We start from the raw sequence: 20685 nt of genomic DNA on the forward strand, positions 1-20685 counted from the left end.
GCGACAAGGGTGTGTGTGAAGTCCGATGTTATTTACTATTAAAAAGAAATTCTAGATATGTAATAATTCTACAATTACATTTTATTCTTATAAAACATATTTCGAATTGAATTGTGTATTTCATAACAATGAAAAATCTGTTATACAGTTATTTCTGCTATTTTCGCATGAAAAATTTTTATTTGTATTTACACAAACAATACGAAATTCTTTTATATTTGTTTGTTATTTTTTCAACAAGCTTCAGACGCGTACAGCATGGTTATTTATAAATGTCATTTAATGTACGGTCTATTTGAATTATTAAGCTTGATAAAACAAGTAAAATTCAACATTTTATTTGATGGGACACGCGCAACATTTTGGATGTATCGTTAACCTTCTCATACGCACGGATCTTAACTACGATGCGGTTTATAATTACTTTTGATCCATTAATTACGACTGTGCAGCACCTGGGACTCAATTAACAAATTCGTCCCACGAATCGTTCTTCAATTCCTCGACAATTAGATCACATAAAATCGTTATTGCTGCGGAGTGAACCATCTGATGAAAGTTTTGGTTAAACTGGGTCATACACCTCTTGGGAAATTTACACGGAATTCATCACTTTGTAAATCTAACATTAATCTCTGAAAGCCTTGCGCCGCTCTGGCTGTTGAAACGCTCTTCGCTCTGTGTGAAGATTTTGGTAATTACCATTCCTGAATCGACTCCATTCTAAAATTATTCTTCAACAACGCGATCGAATCGTTTATTAGCGTATTCTAGATATTAGAAACGGTTCGCGTGATCTTTGAACTTTATACTTCGCGAAGAACGGATCGATTTTGGCTATTTGCAAAGATCGTGACTAGCATGAACTGCATAAACATGTTTAACCATTTCAACCATTTTTAACTCTATTTACTCGGATATGAAAATAAATGTAACGACTCACGAAAGTATATTTTTATTTTTATATAGAAAATTCTACTGTTGTACAAATGATATAGTATGTCGTACAACGCGATACGGCCATCATGATCATATTCTTAAAGTTTGAAAGTGTTCATCGAGGTTATTTATTAGACGCATACATTTCACACAGATCTATTTCTCCCTCCATCTAGATGTTACAGTTTTATTAAATTTGGAAAAATCGGAGTACTTTATAACTCTATGATATAAAACTGTTTCATTACTATCTTGAATGACGCAGAATAAAACGAAAGAAAGTGGAAGATAGAAGAAGAAAGAGTTAAAAGAGGTGGCAATTTCACGGACGGTGTTATAAATGCCGCGTAAAATTTTTATTCGGCAAAAATTTCTGCTAACCCTTTTAAATAAAGCGCGGTAAACCGCGGAGCATGGTGGCAGTGATAAGGCAGTACGTTTTGGCTACGTGACCATGCACCGGCTATTAGAACGGTTTTGTTGCCGTGGGAAATTCCCGACGAAATTCGTTCACACGTTGATTTATTTATTCTCGTCTCGGTGCTCGCAGTATTAAATTATCACGATATCCAACCAGCGCCCTTGTTAGACAAGAAACGAAAGAAAAAAGTGAGGATTCTTCAACGTTTTTTTGAACGCAGCTGCTCGAATCATACTGTTCTGCCATCGTATTTTGCGCAACGATATTTCACCCGAATCTAAATTAATCTCTGTCGAGCACTAGTGCTTGAGAAAATGTCGTTCCAAGGTGGGATAAAAACAAAATTGTACTTCTGTGTTCATTTCACAATTAAAGATTTTATCAGGTGTTAGATGGTTTGAAAAATTGAAGAACGCGGATGAAAGATATAGCGAGTCGCATTTTTTGTCTTTTACAATAGAAGAGCAATGTTAAAATTCGATACGTTGCTACTTTCTCATCTGTCTTTCGAGTTTAATATTTGTTCTTGCCAGTTTTTCGGACATTTACAAACTGTTAGTAACGTTACTCGTCTCTTAGAAAACATCGAATCTATTAGGATGTTCTCTCCTGCAATTATTTTACATCAAACTACTACTTTTCAAACCATCGAGTGGTAAGAAAACAAAAACTAGAAAAGCTAATAAGAGAAAAGCTACGAAAAACAGACTTATCATATTCTTCCCGCGTGGCATTCGATTGTATTCGATCGAGAGAGATTGCTTGATAAAAATAAAGTGGAAAGAAACGTACGTGAAAGCTGGAAATCGAGCAACTACTATACATAAGGTGGAGGTCGTAGGTTGAATGCCGAAGTCGGAATAGAGCGACAAGCGTTGCGGAATCGAAGAAAATCCCGTCAACATTTTATCGCGCGCACTCGTAATTTCTGCAGTGTTTATGCACACACGTTCGTCGAAGTTCGGTCGGAAGACCGGCGCCTATTTCGATGTAACGCGGCGGTCGTTCGCGCCTGCTCGTAATCGCGCCGGGAATGCGCCTATAACTCGCTCGGCTAACCGCGTTTCTCAGGAAAACGTATTTCATAGCTCACATGCACACGCGCATAATGGAAGGAAGCAATCGATCAAGATAAGGTGAAATTGTATCGCAATAAAGAAAGTGCCGCGAGGGTGAACGACATGCCTTTGCGATCGAACGTCACGCTTACAGAGAATGGTAAAAAATATACTTCGGCGCGTGCACTGGACCTATACCGAGTTTCCACATGACGAATATATTTTGTATTAGTATGTTACTGTTTTTCACGAAAATTACTATAATAAACAAACCGGAAGTTATACCGTTGATCGACTCAATGTATTGAAAATAGACATTGATAAGTGAATTTATCGAAGTAAATCGTCTGCTTTCTCGAGAGTCGAATATTAATTGCATTATTTACGTAATGAAATTACGAAAACTGGAAGTGATCATTTAGCTTTTGACAGGTTAAAACGTACTTCTGAAGAAACTGCTACCGGTTACACGTCCATCGCAAAACCCAAACATATCATCGTATTTCTTCTGCTTGCAGAAGTAACGGTCTGCACTTTCTTCCTCCTGGTCAATTTTCCTGTCCGCTCATCGGTACGAACGTCGCATATAGTACCGTAGAAAATGATAAAAACCTGATGAAACTTATGACAGGGTGTTTGCTATTACGGCAAAGAAAAGATGGAAACAGTAGAAGTTGAAAATGTATGCTGTTTGCCGACTTACAGCCACCTTGCCTACTATCTGATAGTTTGCTATCCAGATAATAAAAAGAAAAAAGACTATCATTTATCTCATAGAAATAGCAATCTGATCCTGTCGTAAATTTCGTCTGACCTCAAATTCTTACAGTCCTACTTTCCTGAAATTTCTTTAGGGACCGACGAATGCTTTCTCTAGTACTAGATAAAAAAGTCAAATACAGTATCGATAATTTATCGATCATCGGGGGCGCATTCGCGTGCCACGATTAAACGTCCTGCATCTGACAACTGCACCATTTCGATATAGCGTTCCGGTCAAATTGCAACGCGGTGAGTTTTGCGGGTTATCGATGTATTTATGCGCCACTGCCGCCTACTATTTCCAACCAGCCGCCTCCCGTTCCCGATCGGCGGACGACGCGTTTGCTCGGCGTCGCTTGTTACTGGAATAATAATACCCTGTCGATGCGTGGTGGATAGGTTCGTTCCAATTGTATTTTCTGCGATCCTACGTATCCGTACGAGCGCGATATCACCGCGATTGTCATCGATTTAAAGGGACAATTGGAATCATTGTTGCGTCGTTTCGATGGGAACGCGCACGGGATGTCGCATTATCTAATTTAACGCTTGACACTTGCGATTTAAGAGGACGAAACATTGTTAACGTTCGTCGTTACGAACTCGATACGGACAATCGCGTTAAAACGTATCTTTCTCCGTATCTTTGCACCCAGCGCACCGTTTACCGCTTTATGAAACATTAAACGAGCCCGTTAACCCTTCTATCGGCAGATTATCTTTGTAGAACAATCTGACACACCTCCCGTTACGAGTAATCAAACTTTTACGTTCGCGATGAAGCACACCGATGCGTTTGACAACGTTTAATTCGAGCATTGGTAATGCATGGGAGTAGAAAAATGTTATAAAACCTGCGGTGTACTTTGCAAAGTATTGCGACGCCCACTTCTTTCAAGGTAGCATTAGACCGTGAACTGGGTCGATCCCTCTCGTCATGAAAGGTATATTTAGTACTCGTTATATCATTTAATGCGTAAAACAAGTCACAATCCATAAAAATATGAATTTGTACAAACATTCGCAGTTTGTTTTAGCTTATGGGATTCTGACTGTTTTATTAGAACATAAAACGATATATGGTGAACTATATGGTCGTTAAATAAAGATAGTATTATATCGACAATCCTTCTGACAAGTTAAATCGCCTTACGGTTAAGCTTTACTAAACAAAATCGCATAGACATGCTCATTAACCTAACCCGAAAGATACGGAACTCGTCACGGCACTGGTCGTATCCATTTAATTATCTGGGATCACTCTAATTCTGCGAAGGTACTTTGAACCTGATAAAATCACACGACACATGACCACCCTCTATCTGATAACATCACGTGACTCATTAACGGAAATGGTTTGACGAACGCGCCATTGCACACGGTATTTCATGGTGAATGAATTATAATATTTGTCCCCATAGCAGACGTCTCTTTCACTTTGTTTGTTTTTCCCAACAGAAAGAGAGGAAATGAAACAAAAAGACAAAGACAAAGAGAGAGAGAGAGGGAGAGAGAGAGGTAGGAAGAGTGGGAAAAGCAGACATTCTCGTTTTGTTGGATATTTATTCAACGTTCACCGCGAAATCGTTGGACCGGAAGTCGATCATCGGGTTTCATTAAAACCGTCATGTCGTTCGGCTGTATCTGGTCCATCAGAGAGTTTCCCAACTCGGAAAATATTTGGTGGCTGTCCCTTTGTCGCTTTCGTCGCTTTTGTCCCTGCCGTTTTATGCCCATAATTTCCCCCTTTACGCGCTAATGTGTCACACTGCATTACTCGATAATTAATGTCGCGCGGCCCGTCGAGCGACCTGTCGCGCGGAAAATGTCTGTTGCGATTGCTTCGTGTGATTCTGTCCTACGGGAGCGTGGGGTTAACTTCGTACATTTATATCGACTCGTATACTTTTTATTCTCCTCGTTTCCGAGCACACGTTCGTTCGTCGTACAGTACACGACGTATACACGAACGAATCGTTCCAGCTTTTCTCGTCACCGGTTTGCAGCTTCCCCGTTTAACGTTCCTTTGATCGAACACTTTGGTTTATGCTTTCGTCCATAAATTTCAAATTCTGCGTGAAACCCGGTATCAAATCGGCGTGCTACCAGAGAGTTAAACTTGTAATCTTCTAATCTGGTTTATTAATGGAGTTAGAGCAGGGAACTATAAGCTATTGGGCGAACTCGAAGTGGGACAATTTGTCATATCCTCGGATGCGTCGTAATTGCTCCCAAGTTTCGGTAATTCCATCTGGTAAGATTAAAATTCGTTATCGCGATGATGGAAATAGAACTTTTACACGGTGGATTGAATCGATAACCGAAACTGGAGAACATATTAACCGATTTTTCTTGTATCTTATATACCGGGAAATCGATCCCCGCTCGTCAGGGCTGATTTATAACGACCACTACTACTGCCAGTGTATCGCAGACTAACCTACGCTAAGCCAGTCTATTTGCAGCCTGGTAATAACACCGATGGATTACACGGATCAGCCGCCGGATTCCATGTCTATTTTTGCTTTTTCAGAAAATAGAAAAATCTAATTTTTAAGTTCATCTATCATCCTCGGTTATCCGTTCAATCACCGACGAAAGTGCTGTTATATCTTTTATCCACAAATTGTATACTTTCGTATCACTGTTCGTATCGATTGGAGAAATTATACGTTGTGCAATCTTATTCCCCTAGATAGTTCAACCGACTGTTCTGTGCTTATCGAAGAATAAACGAAACGTTCGTTTTAAAATTAATGGCTTTTTTTTTATAGCCTTTGTTTCTTTACTATGAGATCAAATTCATATCAAGACTGTGGAGCAAGAACACGATAAATTTTCGCACGATTTTTCATGAACGAAATACTCTAAAATTTGAGAATAATAAAAGCATCGACAAAAGAGATCTTATCAGATCCCGTGATTTTCATACGCAATCGAATTCATGTCAGAACCGACGTGTTCGTTGTTTTAAAACAAATTACGCGTCCCTTTGTAGTGCAACGATTCGTTTATCGTCTGACTTGTCGAAAAAAAGAGAAGAAAAAGAAAGAAGGCGGTGTTGAATCATTCAGGAAAGAAATGATACGGTAGAAAGAGGAGCAAACATGCGATCTTTGTGTCTTACTATCGTTCCGGAAAACATGTTTCAGAGTTATAATTGAGGGGCGTCGACGAAAAGTAGACTCCACTTTTACAAGTTCCGCGAGCAGTAGATTCGCAGACAAACTGCTGACGTTCATTTTGGCCCCGAGTGCTAACTGTAAATTACATCTTTCACCATCTGAAAGGAGGTTCGCTCGAATTCGTGAATGAGAAGTTTCCACGTATTTCCATGGGAGGAAACTCTGGCCCGTCGAAAACGTTTCGTGTTTTGTGTGTTGCATTTGTTCCGATCGAAGCCGAGCGGACGATTATGGTCACGAACGAGCTTCCTTCGAAGAACGATTCAATTTCTTGTCGCCGGTGCACTGGCTGACCCTTCATTCACCCACCGTCGCGTCGGATGCTTCTTAATGGCCCTCGTAAATAACAACCATGCGGTTTGCCACGCGAGTAACTGGCCATTTTATCGCGGTTGAATGGTCAACGGTGATCGATAGACCGAAGAGAAAGTGGCGTGCTTCTTGCCTAGCCAAACGGAACTCCCTTTAAGGAACGATTTCGAATTCTCCACACGGTATAGTATGACTAGGAGGATTCCGGAAATATATCCCAAGTATTCGCGTTATCGCATCGAACGAAAAAATTCCCCCAGTGGCCGTGCAAACGCTGGAATCTGCATACGTGTATAAATTCCGTAGGAAAACGCGAAAATTCGAAATCGAATAGCATCCGGCAGAACTCGAGCCATTTTTATAGCGCCGCCGGGGTTCGCAGAATTCTCGTTCAGTCCCATGAGAAAATTTGTTGAGTTGTCGCGGTTCAAGCGAAGTAAGAGACGATTTACGGGGCGGTTTACGATCTCGGGAAGCCAAGTTTTACGCGGCGTTGCTCATCAGCCAGTGTTGGCTCGTCGTTCTTATGCAACCATGAATCCCGTAGTTATTCCAGCCAGTGACAGGGTGTCGCGTTTTTACGAATGGACCGGATACAGATGACCGAAGAAATCTCCAGAGAGATCACCCGCGAGTAAAATTCACGACGGAAGCGAGAGGCGAGGCGCGGAAGCATGCGAGCGCGCCGACTACGTGCTGGCGAAACTTTCGAAGGACCGCTCTACCTTCCGTCAAGAGGCTCTCGCAGCAGCGCCTGCTTTCAGACCGATGGAGTACGCACTCCAACCCGACTCCGGTGATGCATATCTTCAGTTGCAAGCATTTTCACTCGGCTTATACGCAATATCCTCGAGTATTCTAATCGCGCTGCGCGAGTTCTCCACCGCTAACTCGCCAACTTCCGCTTTACAGCGCTGCCAGCCTCGGTCATTGTGTCTGTCAGCGAGTGTTTGCTTCTTTCGTTGGAGAATTTTTGGCTAAGTGGACGCGCCACTGTTCAAAATTAAAAGTACAGCCCGGTAGTAGACCAAAATCTCTGGGCAAACGAGAATTTTTGGACAATTGTTTGCGTTACGGTGTAATTAAATTTTAAGTGATAGAGGTGCGAGTGCTTGGGATTAAAATAAGAAGAAAAGATGATTACCGAAAATTTGGAGTGATCGAATATCTTTTGAAAATTTGCCACCTTAGACAGAAGGGAAAATGCTTAAATATCATTAAGATTAAAGAGATCGTAAAATAGAGAAAGAATCCACGGATATTAGGATATTGCAGGGAAAATGCACGTCCAAGTTGTATCGTATTTCATTGCGCTGTATTTCGTTGTCTGGTATCACATTGCGTTATAATTTCGTTCTGTAATACTGCGTTGCGTTGCATTTCGTCGTACTTTCGTGGTTTTAATATACTCAATTTTTATTTTATTCTGCTTTCCACACAGTTTAATTTCTTTTAATTTTTCCACCCTCACGGATATAGTACAAATATAATCCTTTATCACGTTAGTTTTTCATTCCATGCTTTTGATTTCGGAAATTAAAATTTGTGGTCTCGCTAATGTTCTGTTGGACATTCAGGCCATTATACAATTTGAATCTTTCCCGTGGTCAAAGACCTAAATTGAATCTTGGTGTATCCTATTTCTATTTTCTTTTCTTCGTTACTCTCTGTCCTGATTTATAAATATGACACCTTTAGTCGATAACGAAATTTTCATGCGGTCTGTCAAATCGCCTCTGTCAATTTCCACCGCTAGATATCGCGGACATAGAGCCAGTGGTAAATTCGTCCAAATTTTATCATTTCGGATCTTTTCGTTGAAATATTGAAATGAGTTCCGCTAGTTTCGTGTACTCTACAGTTCACAGGAATAAAAAAAAAAAAAACAAATTTCGAAAGGCAAAATATAATATCAGCACAGAGTGTAAAAAATGAAAGTCTCAGCGAATATCGCGAGAGAGATTTTCCCTTTGGCTGTGAGTTTGCAACGGTAGCGAATTTTCTTGGATTCGTTTTCTACGGAGGAAGCGGGACGCGTGTCGCTGATGGTTTTTCTAAGGAAAGAAAATTCGAAACTAAAGAAAGAAGAAGGGAGGGGCGGAGGAAGTTTCAGATATCGAAGGTAAATCTTACCCTGGGAAGAAAGTTGCAGCAAATCCGATGAAACATGAAATCTGATCATCTTGTGCCTGGAATTCTCGTGGAAATTTGCTAAAAGGCATACAAAATGAGACTGGGCGAGTTGAATCTTGCATGAAACTAGATTTTCAAAGAACTTGAAAGTGAATCTCTTAGCTGGAACAACCTCCATCCCTAAGGATCACGCGTTAATTTCGTAATTTTCGCGTCTCGTCGGGATACAAGGAAGAATTATTAACAATCCCCGAGAGTAAGATAAAGCATCGCATCTAAAAATCAACATACACGGTATCCCAGAAGAAAACCGAATAAATTTACCTCTGTGTTTCGTATGTCATCCTGCATAATTAAAAACCATATACAATCGCTAAAACAAGCAACTGCATACCGCTGTATTCATTATGTTTAATTACGTGATATCAATGAATATGTATGATACTACGTTTACACGATTACAGAAATTTGATACCATAAAAATGAAATGTAGAGTCCGACACAAAAGTGCTCAAAAAATAAGAATATGTCCACACATAGTTTTCATAGTCAGAAAGTATGTAGAAAATATGGCTAGTTATGTTTGTGTGCCTAAATCGACTACGATAAAAAAATCGAGTTATGGCAGAGTCCGGTGTTAAAAAATAAAAAGTTATGTAGAAGATATGGCCGATTAAAGTCATACACCTAGATAAGAGATATTTTATTCGACTGTACCGACGCGGTTAGTTAGTTAAACTTGTTCTACCATTTACTTCGAAGCTCTTTGTTCCGGCTGTGTAACGCGATAACTTCCGCGGTCGCACGTTGAGGTACAACCGGCCGGAAATTGGCAAGCTCTTTAAACAGCTTGGTGACCACTTAAAGAGTTGAACCCGCTGAATTGCTGGAGTGAATTCGGACGAAACGACGACGATTTGGCTTTCGTGAACACCACCAAGAAATTGTCACTCTCTCGCAAGAATTCCAATTAACTTCCCAGAGGGCAACGAACAGATCCGATCGAGTTTCCCATTGATCGAACGACGCACGGTTGCACACAGTTTCGTGTTCGAAGTTTCGGAAAATAATCTCAGTTTAATCCTCGTGTCTTACGCGAATCTATTGAACAAATATTAATATATAATTAATATACAATTAAAAATGTTGGACGTACGTATAGATCTGGATCCTATCCCTCGACTTTGATGAAAATCGCGCGAAGTACAATACACGAGTAAAGCAACGAGACATTCGAAAGATTACGAGTCACGCGAAAAGGGGTAGTTAAAAGCTTCGACACAAAATTCCGCCAATGGCGTTGACAAAGTGCGTAAAATCCTGGATATCGTCAAACACCTGTAGTTTTTTCGGCGTTCGCTAGAAAAGTTTGGGAAAGAATTGACCGATTCGCGGACAAAAGGACGCCGATGGCCAAAAAATAGCGACGATTTCGATAACTCCGTAGCTAGTCGTGGAAAACAATGACGCAATCAGCGGCGGCTACGCGTTCGTTCCTCTCACAAAGAACGGTATCTGGTAAAGCATCGAGTTAACCCGGAGGGTCGCTCGAACAGACCCTTTCAATGCTTTGTTTCCGCCGAGAGACTTGATCGAACATTCGTCAACCGTTGTTGGACGTATCGAGACAACCATTATTCGCGCGAAAAGAGTGATACGCGAATCGTTGTCCCGTTTAAGGCGAGCATCCGTCATACAGAATCAGGATTCTCGTCCCCGTTTCTCCGCTTGATCTCGTTTTCCCCTGGTGGACTCTACGCGCGATATACGTCAGAGAAACTTGGTCGAGGATATACAGGGACATCATTCCGATCGTCGATCATCCCCTCGGTTAGCTATGGCGTTCTCGATCTATCTTTGTAAAGCGAACCGCGTCGATGATGGTCCTGTCACTAGGTCCGCTTTAAACCGACGGGAGAGCGCAAATCGGGACGCTTCCGCGAGTTGACAAACGCCCGTCGACACGCGCGATCGGGTTTCTGATCGAGCGTCCCGACGCCACGCTTTTCCGGATCAGGGAACGAAAAGCGACATCATCGTCTTTATGTTACACGAACACCTTCCAATGGCTCATCGGGGAATCTGACGGTGATTCTTGAATGAAACCAAAGGGTTCTTATGGGAAGTAATGATTGCTTCGTTTAAAGAAAATGGCTTCGATGTTCATTAGCCCCACAGACATTGGCTAAAGCGTTTTACTCGAAGTACACGACATGAAAGGGATATAACGAGATCTAATGCCGTGTTTACGACGTTCACGTAATCGTTTGAGAGACTTTCGATTTAATTACGTTTAATTCCCTTATAACGTTGCTTTGAATCAAGATACTCATTTAATACGCTGGCATCGCGATTCTGGTATTAATTTTGCAAAGAGCAAAGTTATTTGAAACTATATCTTTCAACCGTTCATCCACATGTTCTAAGCTACCTATTTATAGTCAGCTGTCCATTTATAAGACACTATAAGATGTCGTGTTTATTCAGATAAAATGGTACAAAATTTCACTGGAAAATTAACGTGTTCTATGCCAATGAGACTGTGGGAGATGCTTTTACTCTAATCTACTTCTAGTGTTACGGGACACGTTGATTGCTCAAACAATGGCTACATGTGGGACGACACGGTCGATCGAGTTGGGCAAACATTTCACGCAAAATCAAGAGGCCACTTTGGTCTCGATGGGCAGTTTCGTCGTAAGAAACGTCTCGCTTAAGGAGCAATCTGGATCGCGGCCAACGACGAGGAACGATCTTTAAACGATGAAAAGTTACCACTAGCACCGTAACGATATCTTTTACATAACACTGATATACGGTGTCAGTTTTTCATGAGTTATGAAGCTGAAAGCCCGTCAAAATTGCAAGTCGCGTTTCTGTCTCCGAGAAGATAGTACAATCGTGGGAATTACGTTCCCTCGGAGCCAAGTACACAAGCCAATTACTCCAAGAATTTTCATTGCGTAAACGCTCGACAATCTTCTCTCCTGAGAATTAGCGAGTAACCGTTCATCTGGTGAAATTTCAGCAGAATACAGTTTCGTTTCGAGCGCAAGTTTTCCTGTATTAATGAAAATGGAACTGAAAATTCAATCCCACTGTTTGCATGTTGCATCCGGGTGAATAATCTCTTGCAAGATTCAGCCGTCAGCTATAAATAACGCATCAAATGAGATTATCGTTTATACGACATATTTGTCGTTCAAAAATATTTACTCTTTCCCATGGACATTGTCACCGTTTCGTAATTTTGATAATAATACAAGAAAAATGGATCATGTTCAAAGACAGTAATAGATAGTCCCTGTTTAAGTTTGTTTTTTTACAGAGAAGTAAAAGAAAAGGAAGATACCCTAGCGTCTTTAATTTCTTATCGACGGATTTCAATCATTTTTAGGAAAACGTTCGTTATATTATAATTATAATATATCATTTATTACATGACTGCTATGAATGTACTAATACTTATACGATGGAAAGACTATGATTTAATTAAACGATGAATTCGTGGATCTCGTGACAAAAGTTATTCTCGTAGAACCAGTTAATTTCCATTTAATGATTCCGTTATATTATGAATTTCATTTCCGAATACCAAAACGTATTATTATTTAACAAATTAAATTCCTGTTCGCAGTGTCGTCGATTAGGTTTTTTTTTCAAGAATAAATCAAGCTCGTGTATATTTTTACATGTATCTAGATCTGAGACGATAAGAGATGTAAATAGAGGAACAAGCGATCTATTTGATCGTAACTGTGACGCGCGGTGCAAATGATGCGAGCCGCGAGAATGGTCTCGCACGAAACGATTTTATATCGCGTGCATTCGATCCTTGTAAAAGGGTGTCGGATTTCGTCGCCGTGTCTGCCGCGCGGACGTGCATAATTCAGGCGAAAAAGTGTGTCGTTCAACGAGGGGCAAGCGTGGCGGCATTTTACCGTCGAGCATAAACCATTTTTCTCTGCCTGCAAAACAATGCACGCCGGTCGCCAGAGATGAAGCGCGACTCAAGCACAGGCCGCTATTTACGTGTGTAAAAAGCACACACACCGCGATTCAACCCCTGCTCACCTACTAGATGCTTTTTATTTCTCGTCAGAGTTCAATCTTTTGCAGCCGCGTTTCGGTATCACCGACGCTTATTTTCTAGTCACTCTGATGTAAATTCGAATCACTCGCAACTCGGATGACACACATTTTCTTTACCAATCAGAATCACTACACGTCGCATAATTTTACTCTTAGAGTGTATCTCCTGGAACACGTAGACGTTTTTTGGTCTATGGACTCACCGAAGATGATCTGCCAAAGTATGGAGCAAGGGAATAATGAAAGTTTCTTTTTTACCTTGGAATAACAGTGAACATTTTTCATCTTGATTTAGCGCGATATTATTAGAAGAAGATCAATAATGTATTTCTTTACTTTGCTCAGCTTTTTAGATATTAAATTGTAAGGAAAACTACTTTCGTCGTATATTCTACTGTTTTTAAAGACTTCGTCATAATCGTGGGAATTCTAACGTTCTGTATCTAGGCTCATCGAAACTTTCTTGTGAAAGCACACGCATCGAAGTACAAAATATACGGCCTCTGTTACGAGTTCCATGTCAAGCGTGAAGTCGAACAGGATAGAAATTGAACTTGGAATACACGCGAGAAGGAAATTGTTCCACGTTCTCTCGTACGGAAGACGTATACGAGGTGATACGACGTCTGCATCGTGAAGGAGAACGTGTGTATTCTCAATACATATTGAGGTATCATTTAGGAATTTATTTAGTCGTGCATCTTTCACGCCAAAAATACTTACTTGATGAAACATCCTGCTCGCCTATAAGTAATTGTTTCCTTTTTTACGGTTGCCAAGCTCGTACGCGTTTATTTTTAGTCTTGACATTTTTAGTGTTACGCAAGTGAGTACACGATTCGTTTAATATTACATGCATGTTACACAAATTGAAACACGTAATGTAGAACTAAATTTATCAGATACTAGAATAGGTACAGGTTTTTAATTTCCATTAAAAAGACCTATCGAAATTTTCTATTTACTCTTTTACTTTTCTATTTATATAGTTGTCACTATCAATTACGGGACGCGATACTGAAAGAATATAAAGTTTGGAGAAACACCAACACTCGGTCTGTCAGAAACATAAACTACGACTATAGACCTGGCGACTCTTCAGAATAGGAAGGAACGACAGAATGCTAGGCCGCTGGCAGGGGACGCCAGAATTTGATTGGAAACGCATGGTTTCCGAACTACAAAAATAGAAGAAAATAGCGAAAAAAATCGAAAGTAGGTTTTTCGAAACATTGTCGGTCGTGAATCGTTTGAAATCGAATTCGTCGGATAACAGCACGGAGCCGCGAAATTGCCAGTGACGTTCGATTCAGGTTTAACCGACGGCCACCGAACCTATTAACAATTTCGTTCGTATTGTTCGAGCGGCGAGAGGTAGAGGAAAAAAAAAAAAGAAAACAGCCGGAAAGAGAGGATAGGGTAAAAAATTTGTCGGAAACGGTGGAAACCGAGTGGCTCGAAAAGCGGCGCTCAAACAAAACGACCCCGAAATTCCATCTATCCAGCGTTTCAGCATACGATCGAATAAAACTTTCTATTTCTATATCTCTTCTGAATTTCCTTTGATGTCTAGATTTGCGCGAATTTCGTTCCGATCGATGGATTCCCGACATGCGAGCGAGAAACGATCTGGCTGGAAGGGGCCGGAATCGACGAATTCCACAAAGATCGCAATTGTAATAGCGTGTCGCACAGTGTTTCGAACGACTGTCAAAATGTCATGTGACACTATGCAGACTAACATCGTTTGGCGCTAAAATATTTGACCTACTATAGTTATTTTTTCATATATAATCATCTTTATATGAAAATTAACCTGTACATATCCTCGGAAACATCATCAAATTCAAAGCAGAAATCTTTAGACGAAGAAGATCATTAGTGACTTCTCCCTACGCATTACCCTATTTCGATAATGTTTGTAAGGATCCTTAATAATTTAGGAATTTAAAAACCAGGAAAAGAATTGGGTGATAGAAAATAATCAAAGTTACAACTTTTTCCCGGTCAGACGATCGTTATCAAATTCTACGCGTCACTCGAAACTTGTCCGCGTCAAGTTAAAAGCGCATAACTGGAAAACAGGTCGAGGCGAAAAAGTACCGGTAACAAATCACGCGTTACAAGCTTGAGTGAGTTGGCGAGGATCACTTGGCGATGTTACAGACGGAATGGGCGGAGGGCAACCAGCGAAGAGGCAAAATAAGAGAACAGGGACGAGAGAAGCTCGCAAGTGGGATGCCTTTGATTCCCTCTCTCGCGGACTGAATTCACCGCCAATGAGTTGGCCACACTCTGTACACCGGTGCAGTACACGTTCGTTAAAATACGCGCGTAATAATGTCTTCGTGCTCGTGCTTTTGCTTGTACCTAGGTGAAAGGTAATGAAACGGCTAGCTCGTGAAAACTTTTCCGCCGCTACGAGAGCCTTCTCTCTTTCTCTCCCTCTGTCTTTATCTCTTTCTCTTTCTGTTTTTATCTCTTTCTCTTTTTCTAGGTTTCTTTTCAGTCAGCCGCAGCATCGATATATTTAGAGTACATTTTCATCCAATCGCCAACAACTCGTCGGTGGCTTTCACCGACTTCCTATTTGTCACACGACCGTTTTATACCGCGGAGATTCCCCTATTCTTCTTAAAGGTTTCAGAAAGATTCTTTTATTCTTTGTTTATGTTTAAATCTAAATTTTCCACTGACCCTAATTAGATCGTTTAAGCTATTCAAAAGCCACATTGATCGTCTTCATAAACTAAAAAGTAGAAGGAAGTGTTGAGGATGCAAACAGTACTTGTTAGATTGATCTTGGAATCTGCGATTATTTATATCATCTCCTTGCAACGCTTATGTTATAGAACTGAGAAATAAATAAAAATTGAAGTTAAGCAGTTTATTGGCTTTCGAGAGGTTCGTTTAGCAATCTCAATCAGTTGCTTCACATATTACCAGACACTATATATCGAAACCGAAAGTAGCGAGAGTTGTTTTCAAAGATAATAGTTCTGATAGCGAGTGTAGTTATCAGAATAACGACTGATGATTTTTATCATTTTATCATTGTCTTCAACAAGAACATGATTCAATCTAGAGTACGTAGATATCTAAGCTGTGTCTACACTTGCTTGGTGTCATCAAGACGTACGAGGGCACTAGAGAGATGTGAATGTACGTTAAGAGCCTTCGAATGAGTGCTCGTTAATTATTGATCGGCTTTTTTCTCGTCGTGTATTCTTTCGTTTACCGCTCGTTATCCAAACTTCTCGCCTCCGATTCGCGGCTTTAAATGTTTAATCGAGTTACATTCCTCTCCATTATTCATGCATCTCAATATGGATCATTCGGCTTCCATTATTCATATATTGATACTTACGGTTGCGTCGTGACTTCGATAAATACGTTGCGGAAATTTCTACCGATACATTTGCTTTGCAAAAATCGGGAAAACGATGTTTGGCGGATTAACAAGATCACCGAGGCCAAACTGCTCGTGTATCGATAACCAGCGAAGAAACTTCGTCGTAGGTAGGTACCTGTAGCTCGAATAGAACAAATGAATTAAAGAAGACGAAGTTACTATATACGGCCTATTTTCAGAAAAATCTTTTTTTAGGTAAATTATGGGTAGTTACGAATAGAACGATGTGAATCGACGAAGATAACAGGAAACGTGTAACGACTTATGTAATAATAACGATAATTACATGAAACTCGTACTGCATACTTCTAAAGAATAGCGAAACATACAAAGCATCCACGGAAAAAGGGGGAACGTCAAGTTTCAGCGTTTCTCAGAAAAGGAAAATTTATTTTTCAATGTATAATGTCACAACTTCATATTGTCTCATAGATATTATATCAAAATAAAACATTTGATTTGTTATCTTATACTGCGTCATTTTCAACTTTTATGGTGTATCTTAATTTCTTATAAGTACTGCAAAATTCAGAAAATTTCTACTCAAATTTATGCGACATAGTGAAGAATACACATGACATGAAGAATACACAGGAGCGTACGAAAACATGTTAAACTCAAGATTCGTTAAAATTAACATTTCTCCTATTTCCCTTTGTCTATAAAAAAATTCTAAGCTCATTGGTATGCCATTTAGCCGCTAATTTTTCATCTTAAAAGATCAAAAGATACCTCCAAATGGAAATATCTCTTCACGATGCGAAAAGAAAAAGAATTCTATCTCGTTTCATCTGTATTCTATCCGAAAAAAATTCAACTCGGCCGTCTCGATGAAGCACCTGACGCACGATTTCTTCAGTCAGCCATTTCGTTTGAGTTTCATGCTGTTCGATCGAGGGATTACCAATCGAAATGGCGACTGGAAAGAGCGCGTTCACCTGCTGCGTAAGCCGCACGGAATTCAAGTAGCACTTTGTGTTTCGAGACGCCTTAAAAGTTTCCCCATTTCCGTGCTACGCTATCACGCCCCAGCCAACAGTCCAACCAGAAATCCTGCAGGCAATCCATTGCCAGGACTCTACTCTCAATCGTCGTTCGAGTGCGTTAACCTCCTCGATCTTTTCTTTACGATCCTTTTTATTTTTGTTTTTTTTTCTTTGCAAACGATTCACGATGTCGTGACTCGAATTGCGTGTCTTCTCGCGAACGAAAGAAACGAAGGGAAAAGGAGAAAAAGAGTGGGAACGACACGTATTTCCAGAAATTCACCGAGATTTCTCAGACGCCTCATCGAAGACACAACGTCGGATCTTTTCGTTTCGCTTCTTCTTTTATTTTCACAGTCACGCGCGAGAATAGTTCTGCGTCTATTATTCATGGTGCTGCAAAGTGGCGTCGCGCCGATGTCGATAGCTCTGATGGAAATCGGAACACCGCGATAGAAGGGAAATCTTCCCTACAACCGCGCACTCTAGATGCTTGACGTATTCACGAGGGACGAGCGAGCGATTTTGAAAAGTAGAATTCATATGTTGAAAATCGAAGGATGTGGATCGAGAAACAAAGAAGAGATTAAAACGCTCTATGAAACACGAATAGCAAAGAAAAATTATTCCAAGATAAAAGACTCTAACTTACAAATCGTCTGCTTTTCGTTATTAAAATATGTTGAGGTGGTCACCACTTCTAAGAAAACTCTACATCTGATTTTTTAGTTTTCTCAAGCACTGAAGCCATCGACAGCTTATAGACAAAAGACTAGGACGAAAGCAGACCATAAACGGTAGACAGGCGACGATGGCTTCAGGGCTTTCAATCATAGGGTAACACTGCTAGCGTGCGGATCTGGACCAGCTCAAATTATATTCCTATTTGTATTTACGCTTCTGTATTAAAATATATTTTCTACCTTACAATTTATCCACGCGTTCCTTTGTTCGCACATCTAATAACCTCAACAAAATAATTATGCTTCTATCTTTTATCGAAATAAGTTTAATAGTTGAATCGAAGTCGACACACTTTCGCCTTGTAGATTCGACGTATCCCAATTCTATTTTCGAAAAATATCGTTGTTTTGCATTTTAGAAGATTATCATTTTATAAAAATTGGAAAAACCAGCGATAGATTGTATTTACTGGTACATCCCTCTTCAAAAACAATATATATTTTAATATAATATACGTCTTTAGCCGTAGAATAATTGAATGTAATATCATAAAGGAAGACGACTCGACTTTCATGAGTGTTCATTGTTCTATTGTGCAGATAGCATTGAAAAACTTGGAACTTTATTTCAAGCAAAAGAGCATAAATTCACAGTCAATTTCATACGAATCATTGTACAAATAAATGACATACTTCTTGCTAAATGTAGACAAAGAAACTGAAGCTTTCAATGGACGTATCATGTGTTATAACCGAATAATGACTTACTAAGGAAGAACAAAGTTACATATAGTAACTCGATCGACGGTGCTTTGCATACTGCACGGTCGCGCCCACGGATCGTCCATTTTCCTCGATAAAACTTTTGCTCCACTGGGTAGCTACTACTTGTTGTACTTCCACCGTACTTTTTTACCACTACATCAGTAACCATTGATTTTTATACTCGCGTATTTCATGGACGCTCTTAAACATACATGAATAGTTTATTCGAAAATCCATGAGAAAGCCGAAGAATCCAAGGACCATTTACACGATACGAAACCAGAGCCGACTTACTTGTCAAAAAGTGAAATTTCTCTGTTTCTAAGAAACCCGGTTTTATAAGGTAGCGGTTGAATAAATTCATGAGACGCCAGATCAGGACTGTGTACGACTCATCGATTTGAAATTCGAATTCTATGTAAGTTCGCTGGATGACCCGGCGTAAGGGAATATCTGGAAAATTCTTTGACGGTATTACAACCGTATCATGTCTGTCGTTGGCGTTTACGGCCTCTTGAAAGTTTGTTCGAGCGAGCTTAACTTTTCCTAGTTCCCATAGTTCCCAGTTACGAAAATTCATGCAGCCTGGCGAGTTGTGTTTTATAGTGTATGGAATTAAAAAAGAAGAAAATAGAGAAACACTGGAACGAGAACGTGCATTCCAGCAACTTTTCCGCGCGTCCCCACCGCTGATAATTGTCGCATCAAAGTGGATCTCGATTCCGTGTCTCGCTTCCACTTATATCGATAACGCGTTTCTCGACATCGAAAATTGCGGAATATTTCCCGTCGTCTAGATCGAACTCGATACGTCGAACGTGCCGCAATTTTCGCTCGTTAAGGCCCCTAAATAACGAGGAATCGGTCTACGGTTTTTAATGACGCCACTCCGTGGCAGACGATGCAGCCAACACTCAAGAAATAGCACCTGGTTCGAGTAATTACTTCGTTAGAATGCAGGCTGACTTAACGAGTGTCGAGTTAACGAACTGTGTCAAGAATAGATCGTGTCTACTTATATATTCGATGGATTCTGTTTCTACGCGGAGAGATTTCACGAAGAAATTACTTTTCTTCAGCAATTTTCTTCTTCTTCTTGTTCGAATACGCTGATATATCCAGAGATTTAACACGCGATTTATTAAAGGGAAAGACAGCTTTTTGATCTGCGAGCTTAATGGAGATACTGCGCAAAGAGAAAGTTAACATTTCGTAAAGTCAAGTTAGTATAAAGTATTTTTTATACACATTTACTGTACTTATTGTACTATCAGACTTCTTGTTCTTTTTCGTTCATTGGCACACCTCTTTCTGTTGCTAATATTTTTAATTCTTTGAACAATTATAAGGAGACTGTCCGACACTTGTACGCGTAGAAATATTCATTTTTAAAATGGCAATTCATTCGTGAATAAAAAAATTCTATGCGACATGCCATGAATCTTTAAATTATTGTCGCGACACGAAATATCGTCATTATACATGAATATTTAAAAAGGATAGCATATTCGCTTTTCGTTTGGAGTAATTTAGACAGCGAGATTCGAGTTCTTGCAATTTCGATCGTTGGATTACAATTTCATTCGTCAAACAGTTCGGATTGCAAATTAATATTTCACTTCGCGGCGCTCTTTAAACAGGGAAATCGATTTCTCGGACATTTGGTTTTCCGCGGTCGTATTAAGACGCCGTACGCGATCATTCTGGGAGGGTGAATCGATTAATCGATCGTCGAAAGAAAATCTTCAACGATACCTGATTGGCTAGTTCGGGAACTGTTTCAATCAACTACCTCCCACCCCGCTCGCAAATTGGAATATTAAATGTAACGAGGGGAAACGTCACGGCGGGCGAGAAGTTCTAATTACTTTTGTTATTCACAAAATTGCTTTCAATGAAGCGAAATTTTGGAGAACAGCGTGCTTGGTTTATCGTCA

At 40.1% G+C, this 20685-nt stretch overlaps 1 protein-coding gene and 1 long non-coding RNA gene across 2 annotated transcripts in view; both read right to left on the reverse strand.

The window, feature by feature from the left end:
- Positions 1-20685, reverse strand: part of LOC139993810 (uncharacterized) — a 179349-nt gene that overhangs the window by 156550 nt on the left and 2114 nt on the right. The window lies entirely within an intron of this gene.
- LOC139993755 (uncharacterized) lies at positions 12259-13541 on the reverse strand. The gene is made up of 3 exons (XR_011801457.1): positions 13280-13541; positions 13161-13247; positions 12259-13068 (listed from the first exon to the last, which is right to left on the reverse strand). It is a non-coding gene; the product is annotated as an uncharacterized lncRNA (long non-coding RNA).

Source organism: Bombus fervidus, chromosome 13 (assembly GCF_041682495.2).
Source record: "Bombus fervidus isolate BK054 chromosome 13, iyBomFerv1, whole genome shotgun sequence".
Classification (NCBI taxonomy): domain Eukaryota; kingdom Metazoa; phylum Arthropoda; class Insecta; order Hymenoptera; family Apidae; genus Bombus; species Bombus fervidus.